The sequence below is a fragment of the Sarcophilus harrisii genome, chromosome X (genome assembly GCF_902635505.1).
Source record: "Sarcophilus harrisii chromosome X, mSarHar1.11, whole genome shotgun sequence".
NCBI lineage: Eukaryota > Metazoa > Chordata > Mammalia > Dasyuromorphia > Dasyuridae > Sarcophilus > Sarcophilus harrisii.
The window spans coordinates 6,281,344-6,293,903 of NC_045432.1; positions in this window are offsets into that span (position 1 = coordinate 6,281,344).

Sequence of the window (12,560 nt, forward strand, 5' to 3'; positions counted from 1 at the left end):
CAGCTCCGAGAGTCTGCATTGCACAAAGCAGTTCGGATATCGGCTGGGGCAGCAGCAGGCCTGCACTAAAGGGCCCTCGCTCTTGGCCTCCCGCTTGTGTGCGTCCCGACCAATTTGAGTGTAGAACCCCACACGCCAGGGCCAGGCTTAGGGTTATGACCAGGACCAAGACCAGATCCTGGACCAGGACTCGGACTGAGGCCCAGGCCAGCGGGCTCCAAAGGTACTCGGACCCAAGTGTCCCCTTCTCCCTCTCCCCTCCTTCCCCCAGACAGCACTGGAAATCTCTGTCTCCCAAGTGTTCCAGGCCAGGAAGAGGCTCCAGCGTTTCCAGAGAAACGGATCAGAAGTCTCAGGCCTGGTGCTAGGTTTGGCATGGGACCAGCTTGGAAAGAAGCTGATGCTTTCTGGACATCCTACTCCCGGGAATGGGAACGCCCCATTGACTGGCTCTTCCTCCCACTCTGGCTGGTAACGGCGATCCTCCCTCTCCCTCTCCTCCTTTGCTGAGAGAATTTCCTCTTGAGGGGTCCAGAGTTCTTTTCCATTCCTTCCCCTTTCTCCCAGCCCTTTCCTCCTATCCCTCCACTTCTGCTCACCCTTTTTTCTGTACACTTTCTTGGCCCTCCCATTCCACTAGGCCCTCCAGAAATCCACTCTGGCCTTAAATTCTGAAACATTTCTCTCATTCATTTCCTCCTCTCAGTCACACAGCCAGTCATCATCGGCTTCCCCCTGGGCTACACAGCAAGAACCTCCTGATTGGTTTTGAAGCCCCCCTCTCTCCAAGCTGTCCTCCTATTAAATTAATATTCCTGAAACCCAGATTTAACCATGTCAATCCCTTGGACAAAAAAAAAAAACAAACAAACAAACAAACAAAAAAAAAACTTTAGTGACTCTCTGCTGTTCCTGGAATCTGAGGGCCTCTGCAATCTGGCACTGCCTACATTTTCAGCATTAGTCACAGTATTATACATTGTATATGACAAATTGGATTAACTGTTCCCTGAACTCCACATTCCATCTCCATCACTTCTGCTTGTAATGTGTTCCTTATCTTCACCTCTTAGAATCCTTAGTTGCCTTCAACGCGCTGATCAAGGTTCTTTTCCATGAGAACTTTCCAACCCCAGGTTTTCATGGGTTTTTTTTCCTTTTTCAAATGCTGACCGACTGGACACACTATACTTTTCTTTTTTTCTTTTCTTTTTTTTTTTTTTTTTTTTTTACTTTTTATTTAATAGCCTTTAATTTACAGGATATATGCACGGGTAACTTTACAGCATTAACAATTGCCAAACCTCTTGTTCCAATTTTTCACCTCTTACCCCCCCATCCCCTCCCCCAGATGGCAGGATGACCAGTAGATGTTAAGTACATTAAAATATAAATTAGATACACAATAAGTATACATGACCAAAACGTTATTTTGCTGTACAAAAAGAATCAGACTCTGAAATATTGTACAATTAGCTTGTGAAGGAAATCAAAAATGCAGGTGTGCATAAATATAGGGATTGGGAATTCAATGTAATGGTTTTTAGTCATCTCCCAGAGTTCTTTTTCTGGGTATAGCTAGTTCAGTTCATTACTGCTCCATTAGAAATGATTTGGTTGATCTCGTTGCTGAGGATGGCCAGGTCCATCAGAACTGGTCATCATATAGTATTGTTGTTGAAGTAGATAATGATCTCCTGGTCCTGCTCATTTCACTCAGCATCAGTTCGTGTCAGTCTCTCCAGGCCTTTCTGAAATCATCCTGTTGGTCATTTCTAACAGAACAATAATATTCCATAATATTCATATACCACAATTTATTCAGCCATTCTCCAATTGATGGGCATCCACTCAGTTTCCAGTTTCTGGCCACTACAAAGAGGGCTGCCACAAACATTCGTGCACATACAGGTCCCTTTCCCTTCTTTATGATCTTTTTGGGATATAAGCCCAGTAGTAACACTGCTGGATCAAAGGGTATGCACCGTTTCATAACTTTTTGAGCATAGTTCCAAACTACTCTCCAGAATGGTTGGATTCGTTCACAACTCCACCAACAATGCATCAATGTCCCAGTTTTCCCGCATCCCCTCCAACAAGCATCATTATTTTTTCCTGTCATCTTAGCCAATCTGACAGCACACTATACTTTTCAAAGATAATGTAGTCATGAGAGCAAGAACTATTTGGGTTTTTTACCTTTGTAGCTTTAGTGTGCCTGGCACAAGACCTGGCTCACTGTGAGCATTTCAGATATTTTGGTTAGAATGAAGGGCGGGCAGCAGTGGGCAAGATGAGTGAACTCCATGCAGTTCAGTTGAAATTCAGAGTGTGTGAAGAATCATGAGATGCATTGGCAGACATGTGGGATGGGTCTTGATTGCTGTGAAAACTGGAGAAGGTGAGTTCCCATTTATTCAGAACTTTTCTTAGAATAATTTGAAGGCAGGTGAGATATTATTATCTCCATATTAAGAATGGGAAGAAAGAAAAACAGAGTGATGCAATGATGCAAGTGTATTTCGGCAAGTGTGTTATCAAGTACTTGGAAGAAAACATTGATGGCATGCTCTCAGAATTTGTACATTCAATTCAAATTCAATTTTTTTTGTGGCTGGCAAAAACTGATTATATTTTGCTAAACTTTGACTGCAGATATGGGATTAATTTCCAAATTGTTTAGACACGATTAGACTATTGAATCTGGAGTAGTGTGCAGAGAGGAGTAAAGGAAGAGTTCAGCATGCGATGGGCTTTAAATGCTAAACAGTGAATTTTGTCCTTGTTCTTGGAGTCACTGGAATTTAGAGAAGTAATATAGTCAGTTTTAGGAAAATCCACTTTGCAGCTGAATAGATTGCATTAGGGGGAGATTTGGGTTAGGGAGATCCAATAATCTAGGGAAGAAATGATGGGGGCTGAGTGAAGGGGATGGATGTGTGTGTGTGTGTGTGTGAGAGAGAGAGAGAGACCTTATAAAGGTATGAAACAAGAATATGCCAATATATTGGATATGTGGTGTTGGAATCTTTACTAAAGTGTTAAGACATTACTTTACAAAGTGTTAAGACATTGGAGTTAATTTACTCTTAGAAAGAATTATTTTGGGCCAGAACCTGAAACAAGATACTAAGTGGAACTGATTGAACAATGCTTGTGTTCACACCTTTAGAGAGCTCAAGTATCTAAGTACTCAATGGAGTTCACAGGAGAATTCAGGGCTGGCTTAGTCTGAATTCACACCTCTCTCAGGACCAGAGAGCACTCTGGGAGATAACCCAGAATCCCTCTCCCTCCAGAAGGCAGAGTTAACCTTTGGGAGATCACATAAATGAAGGAAGCTCTTGGAGCAAAAAAGGAATTTCTTCGGAACATCAACAGGGCTCTGAGACAGAACACTCTGGAAGAAAAGACTACTCGCCACAGACTGGAGATTGAGAAGCCACGAGTTGGAGCTTACTGGAGGCTGAAGAAAGCAGAGGCAGAAGACAAGGACAAAGCGACAGGATCTCTTGGAGCCAGGAAGAGAAGTAGGCCTCAACTAACCGGGCAAATTTGTAAGGAGAAATAAACGTTTGCATTTTTAGCAGCTGGCTGTGATTTTGGAATAATTATTGATTGCAACTGATACTAAGGCTGCTCTCCCAGGATAAACCTCCACAATGTGGGGTGAGTATGAGTGAAGAATTAAGGATGAAGTTGGATTGTGAGTGTGAATACCTTGGAGGATGCTAGTATCCTTAAGAGCAATAGAAAGTTGGGAAGAGAGGAGAATTTGTTGGGGGAAGAAATGAATTATTTTGACCATGGTTGAGTTTGAGATGTCTATGGGATATCCAGTGAAGAAATATCCAAGAAACACTTGGTGATGTGATACTAGAGCTCAGGAGAGATGTTAGAGGTGACTCTATGCATCTGGAAATCATCTACATAGAGATATTAACAGCATCTTTGGAAGCTTATGAGATCATCAAGCAAAGCATTCTAGAAAAAGAAGAGAAGAGGGCTTAAGCAAGGGTCCTGGGGAATGCCCACATCAGTGGATGTGACTTGCATGGATATCCTGACTGAGAAATGGTCCATAGAAGGAGAACTAGAGGCGAAAGTTCTTTCCAGAGAGATATGGCCATAGCTAGCATTTTTATAAAGCCCTTGTGTGTGCCAGACACCGACCTCTCAACAAACTTTCAAAGTGGCTGCTATTTTTTCTCTCTACTTTACGGTGAAGGAACCTAATGACTTGCCCAGGTCACACAGCTAGTTTGAGGCCAGATTTGACACTCCAGACTCAGCACTCTGCCCACTGTGCCATCAGCTGCTGCTTTGATGGCAAAGGATAACATTGATATAGAACATAATTCATTTGTAAAATATCTTTTACGCTGTGTGTCTCTATCTTACCCAGACTAGAAGTACTGTCCACTTACAGGCCTGATCTCAATGCCAACTGGCCCAGACGCTTCAACCTGCTCCATTTTTTTTCTGATCCGGTTTAATTCAGTATTCCAAATCCAGGGGCTCCTCAAATTTTTGCCAGACTTAGTGTGACCCCCTGATCTGCTTTAGTGTTATGGCATAACAATCTGTTGAACTCGAGTGTCCCATCAGCCTTAGTTTTACCCCAATATTAAGCGACATAAGCACTGATACCCTTACGTGTGGATTACTTGCCAAATCCTACAGAGGAGGATAATGGATGATTATGAGCAATATTGTGTCATCAAACTTTTGAGGCATAACTGAGAGAATGCATAGGAAATTTGGTAAAAGACCCAATTAAGCTGGATTATTCTGAAGGCATTTCAAGATAAGGACAACAGACAATGCCAAAAAAGGTTTGTAAAGATTTCCATAAATCTTTTCCCCATGAATTCCCATTGGAGCTACCACATTTGTACTCCGGTATCACAATCTCAATGAGGAAATAGAAATGTCACCAAAGAAAACCAAACCCGGAGGAAGAACTAGACTCAAGTATACATAAGGCTTCCATGTTCTATGGCAACAAGAGTTTTGACGGTGTTGGGAACACTTTTCAAATTATCTAAAAGAAAAGAAGATATTAAATGTTGGGGGGAAGGAGGAAGGTATGTGGATCTTGTGATTATTCAGAAAAGTAACCAAGATAACTCCTGATCCATCCATGTACCTACTTTGCCATTTCTACAAAATCTTCCTGAGAATAATCAACACGGGCATTGAGAGCATCCTTAATGAAGCAGAAGAAAGTAGACTTTGTTAAATAATAAGATCAAGGCTTTAGTGGCTAAATGGCCTTTATTGTTCATTGAATGTATGAAAAAACATTTAAGAAGTGATTACCCATGTGCTAAGTCCTGCATCGAGCATTAGAGAGGCAAATAGAGGAGTAAGCCAGCCCCTGCTTTCATATGGAGGAGACAGGACCCGTGGTAGCTTTCAGCTGCAAAACAGATGGAAAAGTCTCATGGACCTTACAGGACAGTAGAGAAGCACATAGTCATTTCTACAGGTAAAATGACACGTTTCTGGCCTAGAACTACTTGACATAGCCAGACTGGTGGTGAGCATTTTCTCTTCTGTGCCTTCAATAACTCTGGCTGTAGCTCCTGTAGAAGCAGTGTTCAGGTTGTATCTCTTTGGAGATTGTTTCCCAGAAGAATGGTAGAGGGCAGAGGAAGCTGGAAGTAATACCAATGCTCTGGGGGATGGGGCCACTCCCGGGAATTCCTTGCCCTTTGATGGCAGTTTCTCAGCAGTTGGTGTTGTGGGGACAAGAAAAGTGAGCCTCTTCTCCCCATGATTACTCCCTTCATTGAGGTCTCCATGGTTCAGGCTGGAAGTAGGCTCAGTGGTCTGGAGGACACTGGTATCCTCAAGGTTCTTGGGCTCAAAGTCCTAGTGTGTTTTCATTGGGGTCCAAGAGGAAATGGTAGTTCAGGCAGGGGTGGGAATGATTTGACTTGTTTGGTACATATGACCTTCTGTAGCTTCTTCAAGGTGCCAGCTAGATTAGCTTACTTGCCTTATAAGTCAGTAGCTGGAGTAAATTTGGAATGTGATTGGATAGAACAAAGTGTTTCCTTTAAAGGCTTTCCTCCAAATGTTGTCTATGAATAGGTATGTATATTCCATATAGGAATATGTATGTATTCCATGAATATGTAACAATCATGTAAGATTCCTTGACATCTGCAACAAGAGAAGTAACTTTGATAACCTTCTGATTCTTATCAAGCAATAGGAAAACAATATTTGCTCATCATTTCATTCAAAGGAGTTTGCCACTGTCATGGAGAATGAACATCCAGATAGGGAAAGGAATTTCTAGAGATAGTAAGGTCTTCCAGATGTTCCTGTTTATGGATGACATTGGGCCAATTCCAGAGCCTGGAATGTTGCAGTGCCTTCACCAAGAGATTTGTTTTTCATTTATTTCTTTTTAATACACATTGTTTTATGAATTATGTTGGGAGAGAAAAATCAGAGCAAACAGGAAAAACCATAGGAGAGAGGAAAAAAAAAAACAGAAAAAAGTAAATATATCATGTGTTGACTGACATTCAGTCTCCTCAGATCTTTTTCTGGATGCAGATGGCATTTTCTTCCAAAATCTATTGGAATTGCTTTGGATCACTGAACTATTGAGAAGAACCAAGCCTTTCACAGTTGGGCATCACACGTTCTTGTTGTTATTGTGTACAATGCATTCCTGGTTCTGCTCATTTCACTCAGCATCAGTTCATGTAAATCTTTCTAGGCCTTTCTATAATCAGCTTGTTCATCATTTTTATAGAACACTAATATTCACGTAGCACAGCTTGTTCAGCCATTCCCCAACTGATGGGCCTCCACTCCTTTTCCAATTCTTTGCCACCACAAAAAGAGCTGCTACAAACATTTGTGCACATGTGGGTCCTTTTCCCTTCTTTATGATTTCCTTGGGATACAGACCCAGTAATGGCACTGCTGGGGCAAAGGGTTTTATGGCCCTTCGCGCCCATCTCCAAATTGCTCTCCAGAATGGTTGGATCGTTTCACAACTCCACTAACAATGCATTAACGTCCCAGTTTTCCCACATCCCCACAAACATTTATCTTATTCTTTCCTGTCTTTTTAGCCAATCTGAGAGGTGTGAGTCCACGAAGAGATTTCAGTCCCTCAGGGATTTTACCACCCACAGAGGAAAAACCAAGTAAATCAAGAATGTTCATTGTCTAGAGAGAGTTATGCAACTGGATAGACAGATCTCCTGAATCGGGAACCAAGATCTGGGACAGATACTGAGGATGAACAATAAATTGGGCCCATAACTTTAAAGATCAAAGCTTCACCCAAAGGCCAATAGAAGAGAACGTGGTATACATGAATAAGGTACATATGTTACCTAATTGCTCCCAAATCCTCAGGGGACTTGCCCCTTCAATCGTCCATTCCCTCCTTTCTTACTTCCACAAACATAGCCAGATTTCCGCTATTCTTCACAACAAAGCAAAATAAAACTTTCATTTGATCTTACCATTTCCTCCAGGAATTGTCTTATGTCTCTGCTCTTTGACAGCCAAATTTCTAGAAAAAGCTGTCTTCAGTGACTGCTTTCACATCATCTTGCACTTCTCTACCGTACAATCTAACTTCCATCCTCACCCCTGCACAGAAAATGTTCTCTTCACTTTATAAACAACCTCTTACTTACCATATCCAAGGTCCTTTTTTGGGGCATCATCCTTCTTCTACTCTGGTATATTTCAGACTGTTGTCAGCTCTCTCCTTCTGAATATTCTCTCTGCCCTGGGCTTTTGGGATATTGACCTCTACTGATCCTGCTTCTCAGATTCCTTTGCTGGAATTTGATCTACGTGTGAGTGTGCCGTAGATCTCTGGACTGGGCCCTTCTCTTGTATAATCTAACTACACTCTCTGATTTTATCCATTCCCATGAGTCCATTATATAGTCCATTATAGTTGACTCCTAAATCTGCATATTCAGCCCTTATCTATTTCCCGAGAAATAGATCCATATTACCAATTCTCTGCTAAATATGGTTGGGTCATAAGCATACCAAAGAACATGGCCAAAAGAGAACCCATCATTTCTTGCCTTAAGCCTACTTTTCCTGCTAACCACTTTCTTTCTGTTGAGGGCATCACTATTCCTAGAACCTGGCCAAAGTCATCGTCAACATTTCATCAATCGATTAACCAATAAACATTTATTTATTAAGGTCCTGCTGTATGCTAGCCACTGGACTAAGCACGGAGAATTTTAAAACAGGCAAAAGCCAGTCCCCACTCTCAAAGAGTTTACCATCTAATGGGGTGGCAACCTGCAAACAAATATATACAAAACAGGGTACCTAAAGGAGAAGTAGGATAGCTTTTTCTGTATACAAATTATTTCCTATTTCTCCTGTAGATAGGTTGTTTTGTATATATTTGAATTAAAGATATACTTAGTGTTCCTGTATAAGGTGGTTATTTTAGCGGGGACTTAAAGGAAGCTAGTGAGGTGGAGTTGAGGAAGGAGAGAATTCTGGGGTATAGGGAATGCTGTTGGAGAAAAATCCCCCAAACTGAAAGTGGAATACCTTGTTTGGGGACCCACCAGGAGGCCTATGTTACTAGGATCTTAGAGGGGGTTGTTTGCAAAGGTTAAATGCCAAATAGAGGGTTTTGTATTTGTTCCTGTGGGGTGATGGGGAGCCATTGGAGCTTCTTGAGTGGGGCAATGACTCAATCAAGCCTGCACTTTAAGAAACTCAGTTTAGTTTTATAAGAAACCAAGCCATTCTCCAATTGATAAATGGTCAAAGGATATGAAGAGACAATTCTCAGATGAAGAAATTGAAACTATTTCTTGTCATATGAAAAGATGCTCTAAGTCATTATTAATCAGAGAAATACAAATTAAGACAACTCTGTGATACCCTCATACACCTGTGAGACTGGCTAGAATGACAGGAAAAGATAATGTGGAATGTTGGAGGCAATGTGGGAAAACAGGGACACTAATACACTGTTGGTGGAATTGTGAATACATCCAACCATTCTGGAGAGCTATTTGGAACTATGCTCAAAAAGTTATTAAACTGTGCATCCCCTTTGACCCAGCAGTGTTTCTACTGGGCTTATATCTCAAAGAAATTTTAAAGAAGGGAAAGGGACCTATAGGCGCACAAATGTTTTTGGCAGGTCTCTTTGTAGTGGCCAGAAACTGGAAACTGAATGGATGTCCATCAGTTGGAGAATGGCTGAATAAATTGTGGTATATGAATATTATGGAATATTATTGTTCTGTGAGAAATGACCAACAGGATGATTTCAGAAAGGCCTGGAGAGACTTACATGTACTGATGCTGAGTGAAATGAGCAGGGCCAGGAGATCATTATATACTTCAACAACAAGACTATATAATGACCAGTTCTGACGGATCTGGCCATCCTCAGCAATGAGATCAACCAAATCAGTTCCAATGGAGCAGTGATGAACTGAACCAGCGACGCCCAGAGAAAGAACTCTGGGAGATGAGTATGAACCACTACATAGAATTCCCAATCCCTCTATTTTTGACCACCTGCATTTTTTATTTCCTTCATACTTTATTTCCTTGTACACTATTTCAAAGTCTGACTCTTTTTATACAGCAAAATAACTGTTTGGACGTGTGTGTGTGTGTGTGTGTGTATAGTATATATATACATATATATACTATATATATATATATATATATATATATATATTATACTTCAACATATTTAACATGTATTGGTTAACCTACCATCTGGGGGAGAGGGTGGAGGGAAGGAGGAAAAAAGTTGGAACAAAAGGATTTGCAACTGAAAATGCTGAAAAATTACCCAGGCATCTATCTTGTAAATTAAAAGGTATAATAAAAAAAAAAATAAGAAAGAAAGAAACTCAGTTTGGTGACTGAACAGAGAATGAATGGAACAGGGAAAGATGAAGCAGGTAGGTCCTTAAGTAGCCTCTTCTAATAGTTCAGGATGATATAGAGTTCCCTATAAAAGAATTTACAGGTCCGAAAAGCTAGATTGATAAAAGAGGTTTATTATGGGGTTTGGAAGTAAGGTTAAAGTCTAGTTAAGGAAATGGGTGAAGGTAGAGATAAGAAGGGCACCGGACACAGGCTTCCAGTGGACAGAGATCCCTGGTGTGCCAGGCATAAGGCTGGCATGTTTGGGACCTCTGCAAAGAGAGGGTCCCAGCTTGGCTCTTTTATAATGAGAACTTTGGCTAGAGGGGCCTGTGGGTGGAGCCCCAAGTTAGCTCAGATCCGGGTGGGGCTGGGACAGCCCCAGATCTTCTATTGGAATTCAAAGGGACCAGGACTGGTGAATCAAAAGGTCCTTGATTGATAATTACATCAACTAGGAGGGGTTGGGAATCAGAAAGAAAGGAATCTTAAAGGGGCCACACCCGCATCAAGGCCAGTTCTTATTTCTTCTGTTTCCACATTCTCCCACTCTCCTCTCCCTTTTCACATGCCACATCTTCCCTAGACTACTGCAGTAGCTGCCTTTGGAATTTCTCTTGCTCCTCTCTGCAATCTATTCTCTACACAACTACCACTAAGAAGTTTCTCAAGCTCAGATTTCACCATGTGATTCCCCTGCTCCAGAAGCTTTGGTGGCTCCCTATTGAATCTAGGATAAAGTAGACCAAGCTGTCCAACACATTACCTTCCCACACTTGATGGGCCAAGCCTGCCATCTCCTATAATGAAATCTCCACTCCGTACCTTTGCATAGCCCTTTCAGATCGAGTTCTGGCCCCTTTCAGGGCTCGCCTTCTTCTTTCAGGAGGCCTTTCCTACTCCCTTTCCCCACTTCCTTTGTTACATACTCTGTTCCATGTGAGTCTACAGTAGAATGGGAGGTATTTGGGGAAGGAAACGCACGGACCAGATTCCCCGGGTAGGAAACCCTGGGTGAATTGCTAGCCGTACCACTTCAGGGCAAATCCAAGTCAGTGGCAGCACAGCCAAATCACAGAATTCCAGAGTTTGGAGGGGGCCACTTTAATCATCTGGTCTAACTTGTCCGTCCCTCCCCCTCCCCTGGAAATCCTAAGTAGAATATTCACAATGAGCCTCCACTGGAAGCTCTACCACGAGGGAGCCCCTGCCAAAGTGGTTCATTCCATTACTGTTCGTGTAAACAATGTAGACAGGAAATGTTAAACCTGAAGCCAAAGCAGAAGCAACATATGGAATAGTGAGTTATGTTCTTGGGAGCCCGGGAGAGGCAGGGCATGTGGAAGAGTGGGAATCCCAAACATCAAATCACATTCACTCACAGTTGAACATGCTGGCTTCGTGGCCGTCACCTTAGCTTTCTGAATACCAATTTCTGTAGAAAATGGCAGTAGACAGTACTTTGTACCAGCTGCCTCACTGTGCTCTGGGGGGGGGGGGGGGATGAAAGACTTGGGGGTTCTCATTTACAGAGAGAAGGCTGGGGTTTGAGCAGTTCAGTTTAGAATTCGGAGATAGGAGGTATTTTTGCTTAGGCTCTGCCAGCTAAAAGTCCCAAAAGTAGCTGTGCTTCTGAAGAGAGATACCACTGAAGGACTGTGAGACCTAGAACAGTCTCAGACGTTAGTGTTGCTTCTGCTGGAGGATTTGGGGGTCACATCGAAGAGGAATGAAGGGGATTGGTCTCCACCAAAAGTTTCTCTTTTAAGCTCAACAAGAATCCCCCCTCCCCAAAAGACCTCAGCTATCTTTGTGTCTTCTCTCCCATACCTTTGACTTTCTTGCCAGTTAGTTTCTATCCTCCTATCAACATTTTCTTCATAATGTGTCTTCCTCCTGTGTCCTTAGATTTAATTCCCCACTGCCATCACCCTAACTCTGTCATTAATTTCCTGGCCTCCCTCCCAGGCTTTGTCATGGCCTCTTTTCTCTGATCTCTGCGCTGTCTCTTGGAGATCTCATCCAATCCTGTGATCTTCTCACCTCTACCTGGTGTCTCCCAAATCTATATAAGTCCAAATTCTCTCACCTTTTAGTGGCATCTCTTTTTGTTCATTGTCTTTCCAGTTAACTAGATTCTACATGTGATTTTTCCCGACCTCTCACACCCCTTCCCCTGGATTTCTAACCTAGGAGCAAGTCCTGTCAATTCTAGCTCCCCACCATGTCTTGCTTTTAGCTCCTTTGCTTCCCTCACATGCCCCAAACCCTAATTCAGGGCCCGTCTCTTCCCGAACTGCCGAAACGGGCTTTTTATTGCCTCTGGCAGTGCAGTCCATCCTTCTTCATCCAGCTAGCTATTGGTCTGTTCAAGATGCCCACTCAGTGCCTTGCTCGCCAAAGCCCTGGGCCTGGCTTTCCAGGTCCTCCCCACTCTGGCTCCAACCTCTTTTTAGTCTTGATGATCGTTGCCACTGTAGGCGGCTGCACGCCCCCACCCGCCTTTGCTTCCCGGGAACGTGCGGCTTCCCCGCCCCACGCCGACTTCCTGCATTTGTTCAGGGTTCCCTACTGTGCCACAGGCTTCACCTGTGGGACATCAAGGGGCACATTCAGGCGCCACCTCCTGTGTGAAGCCTTCTTTC